At 51.9% G+C, this 26,315-nt stretch overlaps 1 protein-coding gene across 2 annotated transcripts in view; it reads right to left on the reverse strand.

Annotated features, from left to right (window-relative positions):
• The window catches only part of LINGO1 (leucine rich repeat and Ig domain containing 1), a 189,932-nt gene that overhangs the window by 108,955 nt on the left and 54,662 nt on the right, over positions 1-26,315 (reverse strand). The window contains exon 3 of one of the 2 annotated variants that reach the window (XR_001596864.2): positions 4,764-4,874. The exons of the other annotated variant lie outside the window; for it this stretch is intronic. The gene's annotated coding sequence lies outside the window, so the exon portion shown is untranslated. The remainder of the gene's footprint in view (positions 1-4,763; positions 4,875-26,315) is intronic. 2 annotated transcript variants of the gene reach the window in all.

Genomic DNA, 26,315 nt, shown 5'->3' on the forward strand with positions numbered 1-26,315 from the left:
CAGAAGAGGAAACAGGAAAGTAAGGGGCCCCTATAACCCAGGAGATTGGGAGCCCAGAGAAGTCAGGTAGCCTCTATTCCAAGTGTGCCATCCCAACTGTGTGACCCAGGGACCATGGGTTTCCCTTTCTGAGGTCCAGGTTCCCATTGTTAAAGTGGACATCTCTGCATTCCACTCCACCTGCCCACATAGAGGGAGCCTGGCCTGAGGCAGGTGCTCACTCATCCTTAGGCTGGTCCTGCCTTCCTCAGCAAAGCTGAACCCTCCTGAAGGCTGTGGTGGGCAGGCCGCCCTCACACTAGACACTGGGATGCAGACCTGTCCTCAAGAAGCTCCTGAGGGAAAAAGTCATTTTTTAAACAATACTATACCTAGCAAAGTCTCAGGAAACAGGCCTGAGAGGACTTCGCCCTCTAGAAAAGAGGGCCGCACTGCCAGAGCAGAGGTGAGGACAACAACGATGAGGACAGGGGCTGACTTCCTGAGTGCTATGGCCATGCCTGGCCCAGCATCATGGGCTTCACCTGCACCTCTCCTTCCATCCTCACCAAAGCCCACCAGGTTAAGCGATTTCATTATTCCCCATTTATTGAGGAAACTGAGACTCAGAAGGAAGATGTTACAGCCAGTGAATGCAGAGCCGCATCCTAAACTGGCTTGAGTCCAAGGCCCAGTGAGGCAGGGGGACACTGGGCATCCAGAGGGCCCACAGCAGAAAGTCTGGGAGCCTGGGGGCCTGCCAAAACAGGCCCTCTCCAGGCCTCAGTTTCTTCGCCTGTGAAACGGTTGCAGGAAGATCCCAGCCTCACGCAATGGGCACCAGGGTAAAGTGGCACAGGTATGGGAGGGGGCAACATCCTGAAGGGTCCACGAAGAGCGAAGGTGACTAGGAGGTAAGTCAGAGCACAGGGGCAGGAGGTGAGAGAAGAAGACATCGCACAGGGACTGGAATATTTTCCCTGGGTTATATTTTTAGATGGACTACTTTCTTTCCCCTCCCCCTGCCTCAGTAGGAGGAAGAACACAGAAATAGCTGGGTGTGCGTGTCTGAGCAACTATATATAGTGGGCACAAACCCATTGCCAGGGCTCCTCCCCCTCCCTGCCCCTGAAGCTGGAGCCGAGAGGGGGCAGGGCCCTTCCTCTTGCCCAATTGCCACATTATCTGCTCAACTCTCATGACTTCCTCCAAGCACCCCCTCATCCCAGCACACACATGTGCACACTTACTCACAGCCAGACACATGTTGCTGATGACTGCCTGCCCTGACCCATGTCTCAGAGGTCATTTGAGGGATCCCAGAACAACTGACGAGCCCTGCCCAGAGAGGTGAGAATAACAGCATGACTGACTCCCCACGGAGGGATTCATATCTACCATCTTGTTTAATCCTCAAAATTCCCCTGTAAGAAGGAAACAATGGTCTTTTTACAGATGGAAAAACTGAGGCCCGAGGAGGGGACAAGGCCTTCCAGAGTCACACAGAAAGCTAGTGGCAGAGCCTATTAACTCCCTGGTTCCATGGGCAGCCCTGTCAGAGACAGAGCCAGTATATACCAGGCCTGCGAAGTCCAGAAAATCTGGAACGACTGTGTTGAACAAGTGGCACAAATAATTCTTGAACATGTGTCAATGAGACACATGTTCATTGACTCATGAGAGAGATGGGAAACTTGACTGCAACTTGGCACTGCCAGGGGGTATGTGGCAGTGGCTGCCTTGTCCTTGCTCCTGTGCCCATTCCCTGGCCATTGAACTTCTGTGCCCAAGTACAGAACTTCATTTTTCCAGCTCTAAAATTCCAATTGGTTTGTTAGGTTTTAGCCCAGAGCTTCCATCAGGGCACCCAAAGTGAGAACAGCCTCTCACTGGCAAATGTGGACTCTGCACCTTCATCTAAGTCACCAGGAGATCGGGGCAGGATCAGGCCAGAAGCTTATGATGCCTCACTGGTGACCTTCCTCCAATAGATCAATGACCAGTCTTGGCTCTTTGGGCTGTTGGTCCTGCCAGAGTCCTTCTGGTAGGACTGACACCAGACCCTCAAGTGTACCCCACCACAGAGCTCCTGACTCAGCCCAGGGGCCCCAGCCACCCTTGACATGGGTGGGGCAGAGGCCTGCCTCCCTGCAGTGGTACATATCGCCCCAATGGGGCTTCAGGCCCTGCCCTGGGGGCAGCCCAGCCCTGCCTGACCTGACCTGGGGGCAGCAGCGCAAAAAGAGAGGAGGAAGAAGGACTCAGAGCCAGAGCAACAGCCAACCCCAGCAGAAAAGGCTGTTGGTCCTGTCCTCAGTAAACCCACCTGTAAAGACATTGCACAAGAAAGAATGATCTTACAGTTGCTGCAGCCTGTGTTCAATTTCTGGATAGCCACATGCAAACAAATGAAATTGGACCTTTATCTTACATCATACACAAAGGTTAACTCAAAATGGATTAAAAATCTAAATGTAGAAAAATTAATTAATTTTAAAAACTCTAAACGTAGACCTGAAACTATAAAACTCCTAGAAGAAAATATAGGGGGAAGGCTTTATAACATTGGAGTTGGCAGTGATTTCTTAGATGTGACACCAAAAGCACATGCAACAAAAGCAAAAATAGAAAAATGGGACTACATCAAACTTAAAAACTTCTGCATGTCAAAGGAAACAACCAGCAAAGTGAAAAGGCAGCATATGGAATGGGAGAAAATAGCCTCAAACCATATATCTGATAAGGCAGCGGTCCCCAACCCTTTTGGCACTAGGGACCGGTGCTCCATTGAGAATCTAATGCCTGATGATCTGAGGTGGAGCTGAGGTGCTGATGCTACTGCCGGGGAGCAGCTGCAAATACAGATGAAGCTTCACTCACTCACTCACCCACCGCTCACTTCCTGCTGCGTGAGGCCTGGTTCCTAACAGGCCATGGACTGGTTCTGGTCCGCGGCCCAGGGGTTGGGAACCCCTGTGATAAGGGATTAATATCCTAAATATATAAAGAATTCTTATAACTCAACATTGAAAACCAAATAATCCAGTCAAAAACTGGTCAAAGGACTTGAATAGATACGTCTCCAAAGAAGACATACAAACGGCAAAAAGAAGAGAACCTCAAACTAAACTTCTTCGGGTTGGACCTGAGGTCAGGGCTGTGTCTCCTTCCTCAGTCTAGGCTCCCATCTCAACCAACTGCCAGCAGAAATGGCCACTAGCTGCCTCCTTACCTCCCTGTCTAGCCAGGCCTGGTAGTAATAGATTCTGTCCCAGTTTAGGCATTTCAGGCAGCTGCCACTTCCCAAACCTGGCAATGTGATTAATACTTAACCTGCTAGGAGCCCATTTATCACAGCCACGCCATATGCCCACCAGCCCAGGGCAAATGGGTTACACCTGGGACTGCCTGAGTCCCAGCCTCCAGAGTTTGCCCAGTTCCTGGCCAGGCCAGAGACTAAAGCCTCACTGATGGCCCCAAATGATGGCCACACCTGGAAGAGGGTTCTCACCACTTCACTCCTGCCCCCTGGGCCTCCAGCCTCTAGAGCAGCTTCAGCTCCAGCGTGGGGATCAGATAGAGCTAATGGGAATCCCACCTCATGCACTCCCTCCCAGATGTGTGACCTTGGGCAGGCGTCATCTCTCTGAGCCTGTTTCTTCATCTGTAACACGGGTGTCCACTCCTCCCACACCAGCCCTCAGAAGCAGCCAAGGAGACAGTTCATGCCACATGCTCAGAGGCATAATAGATCGTGGGCCCCTTCCCTTTCTATTGGATCCAAACTACTAGGCTTCAAATCTCCACTTGGCCATTTATGGACTTTGTTACCTGACCTCTCTGTTTCAACATTTTCTTCTGTAGAAACTGTAGTGAGAATTAAATAAAGATTTGTAAAATGCCTACAACAGCACCTGGCACCCAGCAGGCATTGTGGAAGCATCACCTGGGCTTGCTGTCGGTGTTTTTGTGTCCTATTTCATGGGGCTGTTCTGAGGTCTGGATTTGGCTGAGTACGTGAAAGATTCTGCAAATTGAAGACCCATCTCCTGTGATTGCTGAATATCCATTCTCTTTAACCCTTCTTCCCCGTAAGGTTTTACAGAGCCCTTATATGCCTGGGAGTCCAGGCGGCACTGGGAGTGAAGCAGGCCACTCTGTTCTGCCCTGACCAGCTCAGGGATCGGTGGGCAGTGGGGAGAGTAAAGTTGGCATACCTGGACCAGTGAGTACCTGCAGAGTTGGGTCATGGGTGCAGTGGAGCCCCAAGGGCTGAGCTAGGCTCAGAGGTGAGAGCTGAAAGGCTGGGTATAGGGAGCTGCAACCAGGGCTCAGGAAGTGAGGAGACACTGAAAGCACTTGAGGAGAGAATCAGAACAGGCAGAGCAGGCCTCAGGCCCTGCCCGCAGGTGTGCAGGCCCAGTCGGACAGCAGGATTCAGAGCTGGGGGTGGGGCTGGGGAACTTGGGGTACAGGCACAAACATCGGGGGCTGTGGCTTAGTGCCCAACCCACACATGCTGGCCAGACAGTCCTTGCCCTGTGCCCCACCATCATCCTGTGCAGGGAGAGGGTCTTCTTGCCTGGAGCTGGCCACCCGACCCATCCATGACCCAGATTAGGCATATGATCCCATTACCCAAATCCGGAACTCCTGCAGGATACAGGAAAGGCTAGACGGATGCAGCCCCCACTTCAGCCAGTCAAGATCTTGAGAGGAGAGATTGATCACCAAAGATCTCTGCTTATGTCTTGAGACTGTGTGGCCCTGGGCAAGTTACTTACCCTTGCTGAGCCTTGGCTTCCTCATGCACACCCACTGGGCACAGTAAGGAGGCAAAAGCACCTGGCTCACAGTACGTACTCAAATTCCCCTCTGGGCCTCAGTACCCCTACCTGTAAAATGAAAGGATTGAGAGATGGTTGTGAGGGCCCTTTCACACCAGACTCTACCTCTGGGGGTTGGTCCCAGCAGGACTGGCCCAGCTCTGGTACCTCCCTCACTGCTCATCAAGCTCTGCCTCCCTGAGCCCAGGTGTCAAGTACAAAGGATGAGATGACACTGCACCATCCCAGCTCCAGGTTCTCCGTCCTCAACCCCAGACTGTGATGTGAATCTACTGTCCTGACTACCAGAGGGTAAGTAGGGAGGAGGGGAGGGGCTACTCTGATCCAACCTGACGAGTGTGGGGAAGCCCCAAGTCCCACTTCCCCAAGACCTCTCCTCCTGGGAAACCACCTTTCAAGGCCCCCACACTACTCTGCTTCTGAGAATGGCGTGAATCTCATAATTGCTGTTTCCCTCTTCACTCGAACCACCTGGAAGCATAAATATTCAGCCCAACATCAGGCCCTATGTGTCCATAATCTAAGTTCCCGGAGCCTTTTCTTCCTACTGCACCCTATTTCCCAGCCCTCAGTATCACACACATGCTTAGAAGCCCTCACGAATACTTGATGGAATAAGGTGGGTATAAATAGTTAACATGTAAAATGGAACAAAAATAACGCCAAAAAAAACCACCAAAACTCCCACACATGGCTCCTCTCCAAGTAATGGAAAACTAAAGGTCTGAGGTCTGGAGGAGGAGGGTAGGGGCAGGGGGCAAGCTGAGGCAGGCTCCAGCCCTAATCCCCGGACTCTGGCCTCTAGTTGCATACAGAAGCTAGGATGGCCTTGCCCTCATCCTAAATGTTCCCTAGCCCTGCTAATAACAACTGGAAACTACAACTGCAATTTATGGAGTGCCTACCACATGCCAGGCACCACTCCTGGCACAGTATACAACCAGCTAATCCTCTAATAGCCTTGCAAATGTGTCCTACTATCATTCTCCCTTTTCTAGGTAAGAAAACTGAGGTACAGAGAGTGTAAGCAATGTTGAAGGTCACACAGCTGGTGAGGACTAGAACTGGGATTCATACCAGGTTGTCTGATGTCACTGCCCAGGTCCTTAACAACTGCTCATACTGCCTCAGGTGGTGGAAAGGACATGAAGGTGGGGTGGCTCGACATGACATCCCAGTCATGAGATGAGAGGCCCATCTCTGCACCCACCCACCTGTGCAGGGGCTCACCCTGCCTCTCTGTCCATCAGTGCCTGGCCTGGCCCAGGTGCTCCCCTTCCCTCCAGCTGCATGAGCAGGTATCAGGCCTGGAGGGTGGCGGGGAAGGATGCATTTACTGCCCATGTAGTAATGGGGTGACTAGCAGGCAACGAGAGTCACCAGACACTCTGGGGTGGGAGATACAAGCCAGACTGTGGCATCAGTGTGGCCCGAGACCCTTCCTAGTCTCAGCTTCCACATTGGTAAATGGGAACAGTAAGAACCTACGTGGCCTACGGCAGGCAGCGGGCCAGGTCCTGGCTCCTCAGCCCTTGAAGGGCTCTTCTGGGATTGCGCACCGGCCCCTCCCACCACCAGGGTCAGAATCCTGCCCCTCAGCTGTCTCACTGTGTGACCTTCAGCAGGTCACTAAACCCCTCTGGACTCCATTTCTTCAGCAGCAGAATGGGGATAACAAAAGAATTGTCACTTATCCATGCTTGCCATACAATGTCTTAGTCGCTAATTATTTTTATTATCCTGGGACACCTTCCCACCTAGGATAATAAGGCACTCCTCCCTCTCCCATATGAGGAATAAATGATGTTACCTGTGTGAAAAACCTGTGCTAGGTGCCTGGTACACGATGTGTGCCAATGCCTTCTCCTTCTGCCTTCTATCCTCCCTCACCCGGACCTCTACATGCCAGGCCTTTCAGCCCAACCCTAGCATTACCGCAGCTGCCTCCCTGTATCCCATTAAGGCAGCTGCCCTATTTCCTCACGACTCCGAGATTTCACCCCTCTGTGCCCACCCCCATCCTGGTGGCTGAGAGCACAGGTCACCAAAGCAGGGACAAGTTCTCTCCAACCTCAGGCCCAGCAGCGGCCCTGGCAGCCCTCAGTAACTGACCCCCAAAGGAAGGCAGCAGAAAGGAAGCTGGAGCCGCCTCCCTCACTTCAACCTCGTCAGATGCCACATCCAGGTATGCTGGAAAACATCCCTTCAGCCTGTGGATTTGAAACCACCTCTTCCCAGCTTTACCCCGAAACTGCATCCCTGTCACTAAATCCTGCATCAATGGACTCCCCAAGTTTCCTGCCGCCCTCCTGCCTGCTTCTCAGCCCTCCCAGAATGCAGTGGCTCCCCCACACTTCCCCAGCCCTGCAGGGTCTGGGACAGCACCTGTGGCTTTTTCTTATTAAACCAAATGGGGCCGGGGCCCACTCAGCCACCCAAGGGATAGGGAGGGCAGCTGAAGGCAGTTACTTGGAGCAGCTTCTACAAGGGGCCAAACTCTGAGCAGAGGGGCTGTCAGTGTGCAGCCAAGAGGAAAGGGAAGTAGGTCTTGTGTAGAAAGATGGATGTGCCCCCAGAGAGGGAACGCAGAAGACCGGCCCAGTGGCTCCATCTCACAGTCCTGTGGCCCGGCCCAGGCAAGCATCTCCACTGACTTGATGCAGCCTCCAACTCCCACTCCCCACTTTATGACTCCTCGGAGGGCAGACCCCAACTCCTGGGGGACTGGCCAGGGGACATAGTGACCAAGGGCATGACCTCCAACTGTACCTCTCCCCCCGGATAGCCCCCAAACTGAGAGGCAATGTGCAGGGTAGTGAGGAATGATAGGTAGACTTGGGGACCTCAGCCACCAGGGTCCATTCCCACCTCTAGGAAGAATAGAAACTGCTTCCTTTCATGGGTTGTTGTTGCTAAGATTAATGAGCTAATTAAAGCGTGATAAAGGGTTTTGATCAACCACAGCAAATTAATAACAATCGATACCCTTCCTCCAGGCAGTCTGCCTGGACTGGGTCCACTGGGCACACTTTCTCCTCGCTAGAATGGCAGGAAGCCTGCGCTGGCCTTTGCAGGGGCATCTGAGCTGCTAAGGGCTTCTCTGTTCCCCAGAGTCCTGCAGACACTTCCCAGTAACCAGTCCCATCCCATGCCTGGCCCAGGGCTCTGCACATGCAAAACCCAATCCATGTGGCAAAATAACTAATGTGCATTTTAACATTCATCAAGCACCAACTGTGTGTCAGAGTATGTACTAGGCTTTCCCCACACAACACAATGCCCAGAAGAATACCCTGTGATGTACCCCTTTTACAGATGAGGAAATGCAGGGAAGTGAATCATACAGATAGGGGTGAACCCAGAAATCCAATTCCATTTCATTTAACCTCTGCCCTGCACTATGAGGGTGGAAGAGAGGATATCCTGGCCCTCAACCCTTGTCCCCCATCCGAGCACAAACTGCTTTCCATCAGCTGCTGCTATGAAAGACTTGGGAAAATTCGTGCCACCTCCCCCACATCACACACCTCTACTTCCTCCTGCGCATGGAGGCCAGGCTGACTCAACGGACACACTTGTGCCCCAACACCAAATTAAAGCCAGAAGCCCTCCCAGAAATCATCCACTCAGCAAAGCCTCCTCAGAACTGAAGTCCAAGGAGACACAGGAAGCTGGAAGGATGCCTGCCCCAAGACCTGCTGGGGCCTGCCCCTGAAGCTCCTCAATGAACTGTGTTCTCCAGGCACAGGAATCATGTCTCCCAAATGCTTACTCATCACAGTGCACAACGAGGTCCCCAAGGCCAGAGCCTGACCACCCAGAGCGCCCACAGCAACAATGCCCAGGCCTAGGGAGGCCCACCTCACCTGAGTGGCCCACAGCTCTGCCCCACTACTTGATGAAGAGCCTCCAGGAGCTAGGCAGGAGCTGCAGGAGGGACAGTTACCCGGGAGGCTCCTTCAGCAGGCCCACAGCTCCACGTGGGCTCTGAGGGGTGGACATACCAGAGGGCGCAGCTACCTCACCTACCCACATCTGTGGGTGCTTTGGCCTGGGACACATAGCAATAAAGCTCAGATCTTTCCTTCCAGGGCCAGCTATGGTGGCCAGAAGGCAGACCCAGTCCTTCTCTTTCACCTCCAACTGGGACCTTCATATGGGTCATCTCAGCTTCATCACCAACTCTCCCTGTGATCCTGGACCAGCCCTTCCCTTCGTGGTGCCTTGATTTCCCATCAGTAGCTGCAGGTACATCAGAGTCACCTGAGGGCTTATAAAATCACAGTTTGCGTGGCCCACCCCCAGAGATTCAGTAGGTCCAGGTTGGGGCCTGAGAATCTAATTTCGAACAAGCTCCCAGGTGATGCTGATGGCCATTTAAGGATCATACTTTGAGAACCACTGGCCTAGATGTGTCCAGCCTGCAAAGTGCAGGACCCACACCCTCAATAAGTTCATAGGCTAACTGAGGAGACCACACACACGCATGCACACACACACATGCACATTTGACTCAAAGCAGGTACAGAAGGAAATGTGGCTTCTAATCACTAAGGAGATCTTATATGAGTGGGCTCTGGGCTGGTGCAGTCATGGGAGACTTCCTGGAGGAAGTGAAGCCTAAATTACCATTTTATTTTTTGCACTCTTATTATTATACAAGTAAAGCATGAAAGCTTTCTCTCATTAAGAGCTTCAAATAAAGACAAATTCACTGTAGTGTAAACACTGTTACTCCCTCTCACGTCTCCAGAGGTCCTCACTGGCCTTTTGGTGTGAAGTTTTCACTCTGCATTTGTGCACACACAGAGAAGTACACACATCTGTGCACATAAACACACGTGGAGTTACACACCAGAGAGCATAGCATCTCTACTGGTATGTAACTGCGTTCCTCACTTATCAGGAGATTTGGTAGACCTTTCGCTGTCTGTACATAAAGATAACAATAACCACTGCTTGTGCTCACTGAACACCTACTACATTCCATATATTGGGTTGAGCTCTTTATGTATTACCGCAAGTCCCTAAGATGGGTGCATTCACCTAATTTTGTAGATGAGAAAACCAAAGTATATAGCGGTGGTCAGTAACCTGCCCAAGAAAACTCAGTCAGGGAGTGGCTGAGCCACTTAAGCACCAATGTCTGTGCTCTCAGCAGAGTGCCACACAGAGGAATTCCACCCAGGGCGTCCCCTGACCTACTTTAACAGACCCATGAGGATGAGTGCTTAGGAGTTTCCAATTTTTATTTTAAACATTGCAGGGAAAAAATGCCTGCCTCTTTGTGCACATGTGCAAGTATTTCTGAGGAGTATACACATTTTAAATTTTGAAACTCACTGCCAAATTGTCCTTCAAAAGTGTCTGTGCCAATGCTTGGCTGCCCATTTCCCCATATGAACACCTACTTAAGAATAATTCCCATTTGCTGAAAACCTACTATGTGCCAGATCCAGTCAGTAACATCTCCATTTTGCAGATGTGGAACTGTATTCAGCCTCTCCTGTTGTCCTCCCATGCCTTCCTCCCCTCTTACCCCACCTCCTTCAAACATCCAAGGTCCCAGGGCTCTCCAGGGCTCTCTTCTCTCTCCTATCTGCACAGTCCTTAGCTAGTCTCACCAGATCATGTAGCTTTAAGTCCCAGCCAAGCCCCCAGATCTCTCTCCAGTCCCATCTCTCTCCTGAGCACCAGCTGTGCGTGTCCAGAGGCCTGTCTGTCATCTCCACTTGCTCATCTAACAGACCTATCCAAAACAGAACTCTTTATTTTTATCCCTGAAATTACATCTCCTCAGCCTTGACTCCTCTTTCACATCCCACACCTGAGGTAACAGCAAACCCTGTCATTTCTCTCTCTCTCTCTCTTACACACACACACACACACACACACACACACACACACACACACATTCTCACACCCAGCACCTGCCTGCTCCCCCTGAGAGGTTTCTCCTGCCGCCAATGCTGGCCTGGATTATTACAGCAGCAGCCTACAGCCTAGCAGGCTCCCGGCTTCCACCTGGCCCCAAATGACCCAGCAGCCAGCTAGTGGTACAGATCAGATCCTGTCACTTCCCTGAAATAAGCAAGGGGTTTCCACAGCAGAGAGAATAAAGTCTAAACTCTTTAAGCCTGCCACCACCGCCCCCCACATACACATTCTGGCCAATATCAGGGTCTCTGTCGTTGCTGCTCCTTCTGCCCTCAATGCTCTTCCCTAACTTTCCTATCATTCTGTTCAGATAGGACCTCCTTTATCTTCTTTGGTTACCCTAGGTCAAATGCCCCCACGCATCCCAATCTCCTCCATTTTTCATAGTATTCGCCCCCATCTGACATTACTTATTTGTGTCTTTGTTTCCTATGTGTAGCCTCATCATAACATAAATTCTACAAGGCAAGAGAAACCATGTCCATCCCATTGGCTCTGTGTTCACATCTATACCATGAGCAGTACTCAGCACAAAGTAGATGCTCAGTAAATATCCGTTGAATGAATATATCAATGAATGAATAGGGAGAACCAGCTCTGTCTGGCTCCAAACCTGTGCTCCTGTTCCCTACACAAACTGCCTTCCATATGAAGAAGTGGAAAGGAGCCTGTCCTACCCAGCAGGGCAGGACCCTCTGAGCAAAGACAGGGAGGTATGCGCAAGGCTGAGACAAGGCCAGCTGGAACAGCAGCTGCACAGTGGAGAGCAATGGGGCCGAGGCCTCCCAGGATGCCAGGCCCAGCAGCCCCCGCCTCAGGGGGGTCTGGGGCTCTCACACCTGCCAACCTGTCCCAATCAGAAGAGAGCCTTAGGGGGCAGCAAGCAACTGAGTGCAACTGGCAGGGGGCCAGGATGCCTGCCAACAGCTGGCACTGCTGCCAGGCAGCCAAGTAATCACGTTAGCCCGAGGAAATTGGTTCAGGGAGTTTTTTTCCTTCGCTTCCCATTTTCTTTCTCTTACCCTCCCCACTTGGAGCTGCAAGACTCAGAAGATTGATCTTTGCCTGAAACAGAGGAGATAACTCGATATAATGAACTCCACTGTCCCTCTTGCTGTTTGGAGCTTTTAAAAAATTTAAAAGGTCTGGGGACAAAAAAAAATCTTGTCCTCAGGGCTCTCTTGGGCCACTCCTCCTCCCCTGGAAGCCTCTGGCCCTGCTCATGCCCCTCTCCCATCTCTCCATCTGCCTCTTTCTCCCTTCTTTTTCCCTTGGGATGCCTTGATGGAACAAAGGTTAAAAATATCCCCTTTCTCTTGCAGGTCTTAAAAATAATTCCGTTGAGGTCAGGGCTGGATCCACCAATTACCCTGCCTCCCATGGCCCCTATGGCCGCCCCCACTCCCAAGCCCGGAGGTGACAAGCTGGTTCGGTCCACCTGTTCTTAAAACATTTCCAAAGGGAACAAGCAAGGTGGCCCGCCCACTGAGGCACTGCCAGAAATGGCTTTTGTTTCAGAAAACAGCTCTTCAAAGAGCAGCCTGATGACACACAAAGAGAGCACAGGTCCAACTGGGACCTGCCCCCACCTCACTAGAGGTCCATGCCTTCCCTCATTAGCCCCCCTCCCCCGGCCTGGCAGTCCCTCCAGCCAGATGCTCATGGACCCTGCACCTGGGCACACACTCACTTAATCAACATTACTGAGTACCTATTCTATGCCAGGAACTGGGCTGGGAGCTGGAGACACAAGGGACAACCAAACCCTTCTGCCTCCTGCCTCAGTGGCCTTAAAACCTCGCCGGCATCAATGGTCACAGTGCAGGGAGGGCATGCTGGAATGATGGCTTTAAAGGAAAGCCAAAGGGGGCTGTGAGAGCATGGACAGTGGGTCAGGGAGGGCTGCCCTGAGGAAGTGTCCTAGGAGCAGAGATCTGAGGATAAGTAGGAGACCACAGGAAGAGGGTGTGGGTGGAAAGCTCCAGGCATTGTGGGAAGGTCTGCTCACAGGTTCACACCACCCAATAGGGGGCCTCTCCCTGGTATTCTCTGCCTGCAGAGGGAGGCGAGACCCCATGGTTCCTTAACTGGCATTCATGGCCCTTCCTAGCCTGGCCTCTGTCCCTAAGGCCCCCTCACCCCCTAGACTCCCCTATGAGGTGCAGCACAAACCTTGCTTCATCAGCCCTGGGGCAAGACAGGCTGCTCCCTCTGGGCTCCCACACCACTTTGCTCCTCCCCACCCCAGCACAGACTACACTGGCCTGCTCCTGGATAGTACAGACACCCTGCCCACACAGGCCATACTGAGCAGACTGTGAAGCTGGAGCCTCACACAGAGCCAGGAGTGTGTGCCAAGGAGAAGGAAGCAACTGGAGAGACCATCAGAAGGTTTAGACTCAGCTCTGTGAGGACTAAGGTATTAGGGCAGGCTTCCTAAAGAGGTGGGTTGGGACTCTGAATAAATAAGGATTTGAAGAAGGAGTAGGGGTAGGGGATCCAGGGCAGCAAAGCTAGAGGCTCAAGAAAGGCCTGAGGAAGTGGGTACTTAAAGACTGGGGCCTGCCTAGACTGATCTCTAACTTGTAGCCCCCAAGAAGTCTAGTTGGAGAGGGGGAAACTGAGGCTCACAGAGAGTAGCTGCTTCCAACTAGACTATGGAGCCAGACAACAGTGGAAGGCGGGATGCAGTCCAAGGGTGGCAACAGCCTCCCTCATGCCTTTAAGCTGTCATTGTCCACCAGTGCCCCATCCCTCCCCTAAGAAGTGCTCATGGACCAGAAATCAGGCAACTGCCACATCATGTGTAGCCAGCGAAGGAGACAAATTTATGCTAGGAGGCCAGAGACACCTGAATTGGTTCTCTAAGAAGATGTCTGCTGGCCTAAGAGATACATTCAGGCAAGGCAAGTCCTGGGCAAGGCCCAGAAGTGCCTCCCCAGATTTGTTTCTATGTCCCCCAAGGCATCTGACCGGGTTGGGTTCCTGAGACATGGGTCAGCCCACCCAAGGCTGAGCCTTGAAGAAATCCCTTCCCTATTCACTGCATTGTCCTGAGAATCTGTTCTAGAAAACTTCTGGACCCTTCCCTGGCCAGTCTCAGGTTTTCAGTCCTCTACTTTTGGGCCCCGGGGACCCATACCATCCCAGCCCCTTTGGTTGAGGATATAGCAGAGACTAAGTGCTCTTACCTAGGAAGACCCTCCTGGGGTCCTCAGTCTAGGCCCCAGCAGGCCCCAGAGTGGCTCCAGACACAGGGCCTGGACACCCAGAGTGGGCAGGCCATAGGCCCCACAGACTACACTGTGGCTGACTGCTCAACCCTGGGCCCATGAAAAGACCCAGCCTGACCTTGTGGTCTGTAGGCAAATGGCTTCCTGCCTCAGCTTCCCTGCTGTGACCCCAGGGCTGAGGGTTCTGCGACATCAGAGATAGTTGGAGGTACAGGAAGCTCAGTGTAACCAGACCTGCCCCACTGCTGGGGGCCAAAGCCCTGGTCCCCAAAGAGACCAGGGAAGACTCGCCCAAAATGTCTCAGCATGAAACTCCCCAAGACCTCTGCTGAAGCAGAGAGGAGAGGTAAGGGAGGAAATTGGGGCTCCGATGGAAGAGAGAGAATGTGGTAGGAAAGAGGGGCAGAGAGGGGCTTGGGTCACGCCCAGTGGGTAGAACCTTGAAAGTCAGACAGATGGAAGTGTTGGGCATCACCCTCTGTGCCCAGGAGCTCATGGACCAAGCCAAGGGGAGGAGAAGTGTTCCAGCCAGTTACTGGCAAAATGGGGGTGGGGGCTGGGCAGAGGGGCTGCTCCAGGGGACCTGACTGTCCTGGTTGAGACCCTCAAGCTCAGCTCAGACCAGCTGAGAAGCTACCATGGGCATGTGCAAAGACTCTGAGGAGTGAGAAGTCACCCTCGTCACACACACTTCACACCACCCCAGCCAGAGTCACCCCCACCTGTCTGGGGAGCCTTTTCCCTCTGGCCTTGGAGGGTAGTCACGGCAGACAGGGCCTTGCAGAACCACCACATATGTGATGGCCATGCAACTCACCTACCCTTCCAGTAGCTCTCTGAGAGGGTGTCAATGACCCCTTTTAGGGAATACCAAGATTTGGAAGAAGTCACAGAAAGCAGCACTCCCAGCCTAACAGTGAAAAAAACCCAGATGATCTGTGAAATCGTAACTTTTATTTAACCCACCAGAAAGCTGAGGTCATGAGGCACCAGGGGAACCAAATTCCAAAGGTGACAAGTTACTCTGAGAAGAGAGGGACACTCAGATTGTTTGCCTTTGGCAGAGACTGGAGGAAAGGATACTGCCAAACTACAGGTGAGCAGAGGACAGCTACAGGTATAAAAAGTCTGGGGCTGAGTGTAGGCCACATGACCATTTAGGGGGTTCCAGACATGGGGTCCACCCTCACCGCCAGCTCATTTCCACAGGTCCCCAGGATGCACATGAGAAAGTATGAAACACAGCAGGGGAATAGAAAAAGACCCCTCAGTGGCACATAGGCAGGACTCCCAGCCCACAGTCTAGCCTTTCCGGTGGAGAAGTGGGGAGAGATGAGCACTTGACTGAAAGGGCAAGGCGGGGCGGGGGCAGAGCTTTCCATCTTCTCATCCTACCCACCAGCCTCCCTTGCCAGAGGGGTCTTGCTGGGGTATTTGAGCAACCCCTGTCTCCTCTCTGGGCTCCTTGCTTCCATCGGTCATGCCCAATTCAAGCACACCTTCACCCAAAGGCCCACAGGGTGGCGTGAGTGAGTCCACCGGGAGACCAGGGGTAGGAATGGGGGAGGGGACAGAGAGCACCAGGGCCCACACCTCCTCTGTTAAAGGAGCCAAGGGGCTGAGCGTGCACAGATTCATAGGGGTGGGGCTCAGAGTCCTGGCCTGTGCCTATGCCTTTCCTAAGGAACTCCATCCAGTCTAAAGAGGGCTGGCAGGGCTTGTCCTATTCCCTCCAAAAACGGAATCTACTCTGGGAAGAGAGTGGGAGTGATTTTCTTTCTCCCTCCTCTAAGAACCTTTAGACAGTCGAATTAGAGTGCAATATAAAAGCAAAGGTAAAGACATCAAGTTCAGAAGTTATTTTCACCTTAATGAGCAAGTGGAGAGGACAGAATGCAGAAGGAAGGCTGAAGATTTGCTGGGGGCGGGGCGACAGGGGGCATGGCACAGAGTGGGAACAAAAGCCCCCAGACTGAGGCCTGCTCCTGGTCTGGGAATGAAGCATCACTGTGGGGAGCTGGGAGCTGGGAATTTGGAAGAGCTCATGTGGGGAGCTCAGAGCTGGGTGGCCCTCCCACCTTCATTTACCCAGTGAGCCATTTGACAAGTATTTCTTGAGCACTATGCGCCAGGCCCTGAGGGTCTTCAAATGAGTGAGACAGACTAAGTCCTGCCCACAAAGGGGCTTGGAAGAGAACACCAGGCAGAGCCTGGTCCACCAGGGCTCCTCTGGCAGACACCAGAATGCCAGGAGTAGAGGAAAAAGCAGAGCTGTGGAATTGAACCGGCATTGGCCTGGATCCTGAATCTTCATCACAAGTTGTCTATGGGCAAATCCTCTAGTCTTTCTGAACCTCAGCAAGAATAATAGCAGCTGACTGTTATTAAACAGTTACTGTGTACTTAGCATTGCTCTAGAACTTTACATGTATAAATTCATTTAATCTATACAACGTAACAATATGAGGCAGATACTATCAGTATCCCCCATTTTTTTGAGACAGGGAGGTTGAGTGCCTTGCCCAAGACAACACAGCTAGTAAATGGCGCAGCCAGGATTCACAGCAGGGCAGCCTGGCTCCAGAGCCTGTACCCTTAACTGCTACACCATAGTCAAGCTGTCCCCAGCAGAGGCCCTCAGCACAGGTGTCCCACTACAATATAGAATCACTGCCACCCCAACCTGTTTCTGCCCACTGAGCTAGCCACTCTCTGGAACCCATGTCAAATGACCTCCCTGCAGTATAAAACCTCTCAGGATTAAGGTTCAAAAAGACAAAGTGGCTTGTCCAAGGTCACTTAGCTGGTTGGGGGCAGAACTTGCCATATACCACATACCACTAACAGGGATGAATATGGGGTTACAATGTGCACAGAGGCCAATGAGGGATCACCTTATGGTTCCTGTGCCATCTGAGAAGGATATAGAGCATCTGAGCCTGAAAGAACAGGAGATTATAAGAACTGGAGACAGGATCAATAAGTACTGGTCAACAAGTACTGCCAGGGAACCTTCTGTAAGGAACATGGGTATGAATGAAGGACCTCCTCCACTTTGCTCCGTGGTCTCACATCCCTCCCCCAACCCTACTCTTTTCTCCACCTGTTCAATTTCTGCCCAGCTATTTTTTCAGATCCAGAACCAGTACTGCCACACCCTCTAAGAAGTCAGCCCTGATGACCCCAGCACCCCCTAGAGTACCCTGAACCTGTAGTCAGGCTGAAAACTGGCTGGGGACCAGAAGGCAGAATTGCCCCATACCACATTGGTAAAGGGCAGTCAGGTACATGATGCATGAGTGTGCCTGGGAGAAGAGGAGCCCCGCCTGGAGAATAACATGGCACTCTACCCTGTAGGAGGCTCAGGCAAGAGTCTGACACCCTGGCTGGCAACAAGGTTAACATGTAGATGACACTATTTGGGAAGAAATAAATCCCAAGGCCTATGTGCTAGGTGAATGGGGAAGAGGGGGGCATACATCTTAGAAATGCTCAATGAATGTGACAGCACACACATCTGCCTCTCACCCCTCTCCAGTTCCTTGTGCTTTGGGATCACCCCTACCCCCAGGCTCAGCCCCTTTCACGAGCTTTCTTAGGATCAGGGAAGGTGGGTGCTAATGGAGTCCAGAGATTAGCTGTTCCAGACCCAAACTCCCATTGCACAGATGAGAAAACTGAGGCCCAGCAAGAGCAGAGACTTACCTTAAGTCACAGAAGGAGCCAACTGCAAAACCTGGACTAGAACCTGGGCCTCCAGCCTCAGGCTGCACACTCTCTACAGACCCCTCCAAACCTTCCCTGCCTTCGAGCTCTGCTGAGTCCTCAAAAAAGAGTTGCTAACCAACCCATTCCCAGGCCCGGGATTACTCCTCCAGAGTAGTAATGGATCCCTCTGTACCCATCCTGTACTCCTGAAAACATGGCCATGCCATGGCGGGGACCCTGGGCTCAGGATCACTTCTGGTAGCATCGAGTGAATGAAGAGACATGACAAGTCAGAGTGGGAGCACAGGTCCTCCTGGGGTCTGCATTAATGATCCAGTAAGACCCTTTCCTGGACCCTCTTCCGAAGGACCAGACCCCCAGTTTCTTCTCACAGGTTAAATGCTACTATCCCCCTGCACCAGTTAATTACTCTCTGCCCAGTGACCTCTCACTTCCTAGAAGAGCAGAGGTCAGGCTGGCCCTGCCTGCATCAGAACACCCACCAATTCCCAGACCTGGCTTTTACTGAGCTGATAAGCGAGCACACTCACTCAGAACAGAACAAATCCATTAGTCACATTAATGAGATACTGACCTGCCTGTGAACAGAGCAGAGGGAGCCTTGGAGCCTTGGGGGAGGCGGATGGGAGAAGCGCCAGAGAACAGGGCTGCACACAACACAGGAGCCAGGCAAGCCCCAACCCGAGCAACTCCCCACAGCTACTAGCATGCCTGAAATGTCACCATTAAAGGCAAACATCATTCCATTGAGGTTCAGAGGCATTAAAGTCTCCAACTAAAATGAAAATATCCCATAGAAAAATCTACCCTTAGTCATTACCCACCTCCACACATCAGCAGAGAAACTGGACGAGGGTGAGGAAGAAGGTGGGTACCACTGAGCACCTACATGTCAGACACTGGCGGCAACACTAAGGCTTAGGGGTCAAGTGGCTAGCCGGAAGTCACTCCACTGATAGCAGACAGAGGCAGAATTTGAACCCAGGTACATCCAAACCCAGAGTCAAGCTCTCTTCTTTCATACATCCAGACAGGGGCTGTAGCTGCCTCCCTGAGCCTCACTCTGTCAGGATGAGTGGCTGGCCAACACCATCAGTCCCATAGGGCCCCAGGACAGAGGTTTGCTGGGCCCCAGGGATGTGAAAACCAGGACTTGGGAACCCTCCTCAGACCAGGCACTCTGTCAGAGCTTTTCTAATGAGGCAAGACTTTGCCCAGCTAGCTCAGTCGGTAGAGCACGAGACTCTTAATGAGGCAAGACTTTGAACACAACCCCACCCTCTACACACACACACAGCCACCTATTGAAATCAGATGACCCAAATTCTAATCAAGTCCCTTAACCTCTCTGGGCCTCAGTTTCCCCATTTCAAATGGAGAGAGTAATACCCACTTTGCAAGGTCACTGCAGAAGTAATGAGAAGGTCTGGAAGAAGCCCAGCAGAACCCAGCTCACGGGCAGCCTTCAGGACAGCCCACTCTGCCTCTGGGTGCAGCCACCCACCTTGACTTACTGCAGAGCCAACCCTCTGGGAGGTCCCAAAGCCCTAAACCCTGAAGTGGCTACCAACAGAGAGCTCAGGCACAGGGAGCAGAACCAGGAGAGCACAGGAGAAGTAATGGAGGGGAGATGGGGGAGGGGAAGGCCAGGTCCCTGCTCTAGGACAAGGTGATGGCCCCCTGGGGGTCCTGGAAGGAGGTCTGGGCCCAGCATCACCTGCCTGTCCACTCCAAGGCTACTCTGAGGGCCCTACCTTTAACCTGACCATAGGAAGCACTGCCAGGAAAAGCACAGTGCCACCGCTGGGTGGGGCCCAGTGAGAACCCCTCTACAACTGGAGTTCTTCTTCAGTGCTCTCACTCAGTGTCCCACACTCTAGCCTCACTGCCTAGACGAAAAAAGAGAGCAGAGCCTGGAGTAGGGATCTCTAACTCTTGAACTTACTCCTCCAAAGTCATCACTTATGATGTACCTATGCAGGCCAGGTATGGGGTCTCTCTTTAGGAATGTCTCCCCTTCCATAGCTGCTGTATAGGCAACCACATTGCTGCCCAGGGAGGCTGCTCCAGCACAACTGAGGTCCTGCTACAAGACCATCCTCAACCCATCCCATACCTCCAGGCTCCAAGCAAGGGGTCACCTGAAAAAAGGGGCAGGACCCCAGCCACTTATTTGCCATCAAATAAGTCAATCACCTTCTTTCTGCCAATGAGTGGAGGGCTATCTAGGAGCTTCCTGAAGTGGCTACCTCCTGGGCTTGGTGGGGGAGTAAGGAGGGTACAGGAACACGCATTTAGTAAGGATGAGCTATGGACAAGCCCACTCTCTCTAATCCGCCCAGTAATCCTGGGGAGGGCCATATTATACCCACTTTACAGATGGAGAAAGTGAGCCTCTCTGAGGTTGGCACTGGCTTAACTTGGATTTGAACCTGGGTCTGCCTGACTCTAAAGCTGGGCTCTCTCCACTGCCCGCTATTCCCCAACCCCAGGTACTGAGTAAACATTGGCCAAGGAACTGCCCTGGAGACAGAGCTGAGGCCATTTCTCAGATCCATCTGGGACAGCCTTGCCAGTGACCCCTTCTCACTGCCCTCCAGGTCAACAGCTGGCCTAGGCTGATCCCAGGGTAGGAGGATGCCTTTTGCCTTCCTGTGGGCTGTCTCTATCTCCCCTCTCGCTCCACTTTCACCAGCAAATGCGTAAGAAGAATAGAATTAACAGTTTGGCTACACAAGACACAGAATTAGCAGAATTAAATAAAAATAGCTATTAAAAGTGCCTTATAATTAAATTCATTTTCCAGTTATTTGTTTTACACACACGTACCCACCCACACATGTGCACACACACACAAACTTCTATCCTCAGCTCAACACGGAGTGGGTGTCAGGGCTCCAGCTGCTAACCAGCCTCCTCCCTGCTGTTGCTTCTTCAGAGTTCCGGTGCCTGCCTCTCTCCTGTCTCTCTCCCCATTGCCGGGACTTGCTTCCGGTCCATCCACCCAGCCCTTCCCAGAAGAATAAAAGTATTGCTACTGTTGTTCCCATGTGCTGAGCCTACTATGAGCAAGACACTTGACACCATCACCTTCTTTATTCCACCCAGAGATATTTTTTTCATTCAATAAATATTTGTTGAGTGCCAAGTACTTAAAATGCACGGTCTCATTTAATCCACACAATGACACTTACCCTCCATTAAACAAGTATTAGTTGAACACCCACTACTTGCCAGGGACCAATAAATGCTAGCAATACTTCAGCCAACGTGTCCAAAGCCTCTCTTCTTGTAGAGCTCACCCCACAGAAGAAAGCCCAGAGTCAGAAACCAAGCCAGGCAACAGAAAAGATGCAGATGCCATCTGCCAGGCCAGGAGAAACTCAGGTGGGACGGGGACTCATAGAGGGGATGTGTTAAGGAGATTCTTTCCACTGTGACCTTCTCAAGGGCCAGAATGTGTCCCACCACCTCTCTTTGTGCAGAGGAAGAGGCACAGAGTAGACACATCATCCACGATGGTCAGCCTGCACTGACCTGAGCTGGCGTGAGCCCAGGCTCTGCTGCTTTTCATGCTATGCCCTCAAGAGGCCCCTTCTCCCCCTCAGGCCTCAACTTCCTTCTCTGTAAAATGGGAGTGTCTATCTATATAAAGTACAGAAGTGAAAACAGGTAGAGAGCTGTGAACTGTGCCTGGCATATAGTAAGTATTTGATAAGGATTTGCTGCTTTATGATTACCATTATTACCATGACTACTGCTATTGTCATTATCCGCCTCACCTATGGAGTCAATGAGTCATGGATATGAGAGAACTTAGAAAAAGCCTTGTAGAAATTGGAAGGATTATAAGACCTATAATAATGGGTTGGGGTTGCCCTGGGAGGAGCACAGTGAAAGTCTATGGGGAGTGGGGTCACATAGGGAAGGAATACCTCCAGCTGGTCCCTGGAGGGCTTCCTGAAGGAGGTGGCAGTGCTTCAGGCCTCTCCACCCCAGCTCTCTCTCCTCCGCTCATTTGGCCTTATCTTCAGCCCCTTCCCATGGGGTCTTGGGGAGACCCTTACACCAGAGCCTGGACTATAAAGGATGGAAGCTCAAAGGCTTTAGCCTTTGACTCCAGCCATTCGACTGGCACCACTGCCTTCTGAACTTTGGGAGAGGTGGCAGAATAAGACTCCTTCCTTGTAAGGGGTCAGAATGCTGGGAGGTAGGGCACGCATACCCAAGATGAATAAGGTCTGAGACAACAGCAGAGTAAGGGCATGACCCCAAGCGGTGAATCGTGAGGGCATCAACATTTCCTAAGTTCCTGCTGGGCATCAAGCACCCTTCTCCATCATGTCAATCAAGCCAAAGAGCTGCCCTCTCACACACCAGGTATGACCATGGCCTCACTCTTCAGAGGGGTGAAACCAAGAGAGGTCAACAGCAACTTGTGCAAGGTCGTGAGACCTGCAAGTGGTATAGCTGGGGGCAGAACTAGGATCTATATGATCCATGGCTTTTCCTTACCCCACACTGCCCTTGAACCAGGAAGGCCCTACTCAGGACAAGGAGACAGCACTCCTAGAAAGCTTCTTCTGTGGGCCCTGCCTTCCCAGCCCCTCTCATCCTCCCACTGTTGCCCTCAAGGGGGGCTGCCCACCTCCACTGGCTCCCCAAAACCCTCAACACTCAGCCAACCCCAGGAGCCCATCAGGAAACACTTTTTGTCCTCAAGGTAGGCAGCTGAGCTAATTAGCAAAGACTCTATCTCTTCCTCAGCAAGGAAATTACTTCGTTATCCAAAGCCAAACACAGCCCCATGGCATCCGGCAAGCTAGCCTAGGCAGCTGCCAAGAGCAGTGCAAATCGATGGGCAGCAAGAGGCTTGCTCTGGCCCAGCCTCCCCACAGGCCTTTGGGGCTCTGGCCCATCTTTCTGACAAATGTTAGGGAAGAGAAAGAAGCTGTGTTGGATGGAAAAAATTACAGGCTGAGCAATATGGCACAAAGGACCCAGAGACAACCCACACCTATTGTCACTTCCAGATGAAATCGGCCAACCCTAGGTAAAGGAGGGAGGGGAGGAGAGGTGAGGGATGGGATTCTGGAAGCAGGCCAGGCTGCAGCACTGGAGAACTGAGTGGAAATCCCATTGCTTCCATGGCGATGGACAGCCTTCCCTTGTGCCCGAAGGACAGAAACCAGCCCCTCAGCAGGGACACTGCCTACCTTCCCAGACTCATCACTGCCAGCTGCCCAAACTAAGCCCATTGGATGGTCTTCTCACCCCTCCCCCAACCCCCCCACACACAGGTGGCCTCGTGGCAGCCTCTTCTTCTTTGACCATGTTGTTTCCCCCTCCTGCCATCTCTCCAGGCTTTGTGCCACCTATTTCAAGGGGTCATCTGGACTATTCCTCATGTCTCCAGAGTGCTTCTCATAGGCCCCACAAAATCAAGCTCATGGTTAGCCATGCCTAGCTCTTTTTGTGGTTGTGATTGTTAATGTGGGTCCTGTTGTGAAAAGAACAGATATCTGGCTGCCTCCGTCATTGAGTTTGGCATAGAAATAGACACAGAGGAGGTGCTTGCTTAATAAGTGATAACTGAGCACTAAGAAGCCCTAAAGCCTCTGTGTGCTGCAATGGGGAATATCCTGGCCTAAGGAGACTATAGTAGGCTCTAAAGCTAAGCTTGTGTGTGCTCTTGAATAAGTCATTGGAATTCTCTTGGCCTTAGTGTCCACACCTGACAATGCAGGGTTTTAGTCAGAATAATCTCTGAGGCTATGTTCAGCTGGGAGGAGACAGTGACCCAGGCTGAGCCAGGTGCTGTTATGGTGCTGAATCTAGGAGTGACCTTCTCTGAGGCTGGTGGACACAAAAGATGAACAAAGCAGTGGAGACAGAGGACAGGAGGCTGGGGGAGGGAAAGAAGGTACAGCTGAGAGAGACAATTTTTTTGAATTGCTGATTCTGGGCACTGCCAGGGGCTGTCGGCACAGGGGCATGTCCTCAGGCTGGTGGAAAATGTTCATCCTCAGCCACTGGGGAACCAACAGTCTGGCAGAGGACACAGCACTACCTTGAGAATACAGTCTGATGGAGCTACAGTCTGGAAGCACACACATGCCAAGTGTGCACACCCAAGCACACACATCACAGTGTTTATGTAAACAACAATGGTTAAGCCCTCACAGGTATCATGTTTCCCAGCCCAGAATGCCTCCCTGGCATTGCCACATTTGATTCACCCCACACGTGAGGAGGCACAGGTTCCCCTTACGAACCCATTTAAAAAAGGAAGAAAGTAAGACTTGGTTCATTGATTCTTCTCACTTCCAGAGTGTGAGATGGTACTGCCAGATCCCCAACTTCCCCAAACTGTGCCAGGTGCCTGTCTTCGTGAGAGATGAAACAAAGAAGGCATTTGCCATGGAAGAGCAGGCAACAGGCCCAGAGCAGAGAGAGAAAGCGGTAGCAGGGAGGGATGGGGGAAGGGAGGGAGAGAGGGAAAGGGAGACAAAAGGAAGGAAAGAGAAAGGAAGAAAGGGAAAGAAGGATGGGATGGAGGGAGAGAAGGAAGATAGATTCCACTGCTATTAAGGAGCAGATCTTCGCAGGGCCCCGTGCTGACCCAGCCACCGTCCACTTCTGAATAATTTCTTCAGCAGAAAACTGTAATTATGGATAATAACAATCACTCCGATTTGCATATATCGAGCACCTCTCAGCCTGAGATCTCTAAGTGCTTTGCCAACATTAATTAATTAGGCACGTCCACCTCCCCAGGACAGGGCTCCACAATGCCCTGCCCAGTGTAGCAGAGCTGGCTCCAATGTACTCAAAGGGTGGCAGGTCCAGCATGGGCACCTGTTGGGAATCCTGGGGGAGAAGCTCTGAAGAGGAAAAGCCTGCACAGAGGCACCTCTGGCTCCAGACCCTGCCTGATGCTGCCCCCTCAGAAGTTAGGACCTCCCTCTCTGTGCCCCTATTAGAGGGCCAGACTGAGGATAGTCAGGTTCAAAGAGATAGCCTAGCCCCAACTCTTCCCTCAGTCATTGGGAACCTTGGGAAACTCACAAGCTTACACGAAACAGTTTATTCACCTGTAAAAAGGGGCCTGTGGTCTCTAGCTCCCAAGGTGGTTGTGAAGTTCAAGACAGGCAGTATGAGTGGGAAGCATTCAGACCTGGCAAGGGCTGTACACAAGAAGGGTGTCATTTCTCCCTCTGCCAGCCAGGACTGTAGAAGAGGGGACCAGAAGGCCACACACACACACACACACACACACACACACACATATATATATACACAAAATTTCCCTCTGGGCCAGGACCCCAATAAGACCATTCTTGGGTGCTCAGAAGCATGGAGATGCCCCTCCTCCAAAGGTCTCTCAGGCCTGCCCCTATTACCCACCCTAGGCCTAGTCCCATATGCCCTGGTGCCAGAGGCCTGAGGGACATGACAGGGAAGGAAATGGTCCTTGAAAACCAGGCTCAGAATCAGGGCTAAGAGCGAACTCTGAAGTCAGCAGGCTCCTGCTCCAAAGCAAGGCACTCCCCAAACTCACAGAGAGGGACCAAATCTAGACTAATCTCCTCCAGACCTTCACAATACATACGGGGAAACTGAGGCACGGGGTGTTGGGAAAAACAGGCTTTGAAGTCCGACCTAGAATCGAATCCTAGTACCACCCTTTATTTGTGCTGTCACCTTGAGGAAGTCACTACCTCGCTGAGCCTTATTTCCTCATTTGGAAAATGAAATAGTAGTCCCCTTTGGCTAATACCCTTAGCTAACAGTAATACCCTTAGCTAACAATGCTGCCTACACTGCAGGTGCTTGACAAATGGGGCTGTTATCATTAACTATGCTGTGGTAACACTTTCCATTTAACTCCTTCCCCGAGGTCACATAGAAAACTCTATAATTGGACCCCTGGTTTCACGTCACAAATATTTACTGAGCATCTTCTATGTACCAGACATGTTGCTGCCCACTTCTCTAGCTCTTCTCCTTTGTAAGTACCTTGTGCCCAGCTGGCTGGCTTCCTCCCTATCTCCTCCCCCTGCCTCCTTCCCAATGCCAAGCATTTGCCCTTGTTTCCTCCACCTAGAATGCCCTCCTTCCTCCTCTCTGCAAAGCTAAATACAAATCTGCTAAGGCCTGCTCCCTCCCTGTCTCCTCCAGGAAGCCTTCTCTGATTGTCCCAATGTGTTTTAATAATTTACTGCTCCCAAATTCCTTATCCTGTCTAGCAGGTGTGACTAGGAGCTCCTCCAGGGCGAGGACCAGGTCTCCTCCTCATTCTCTCTCCACAGTGAAGCCAAGCAAAGCCTGGTAGGAGGGTTCCCAGCGCAAACAGAGGAGGCAGAGTCTCCACTACAAAGAGTATGCAAATCCATATACAAGCAAAAGGGCCAGGGCAAGGCCCAAGGCTAGACCCTGCCCAATTGAGCTCGCTTTCTTCCCTGAAAGGTTCTGATCTCTGCATAGAGATTTCCTTACAGAGATGACAATGCCCATACACATGCACCATTATGGAGCTCAGTCTCACTGGGGTCCATTAGAAACATGAGCCCAAGGGGCTCAGAAACTT

This window comes from Rousettus aegyptiacus, unplaced genomic scaffold (genome assembly GCF_014176215.1).
Source record: "Rousettus aegyptiacus isolate mRouAeg1 unplaced genomic scaffold, mRouAeg1.p scaffold_m13_p_3, whole genome shotgun sequence".
Lineage (NCBI taxonomy): Eukaryota > Metazoa > Chordata > Mammalia > Chiroptera > Pteropodidae > Rousettus > Rousettus aegyptiacus.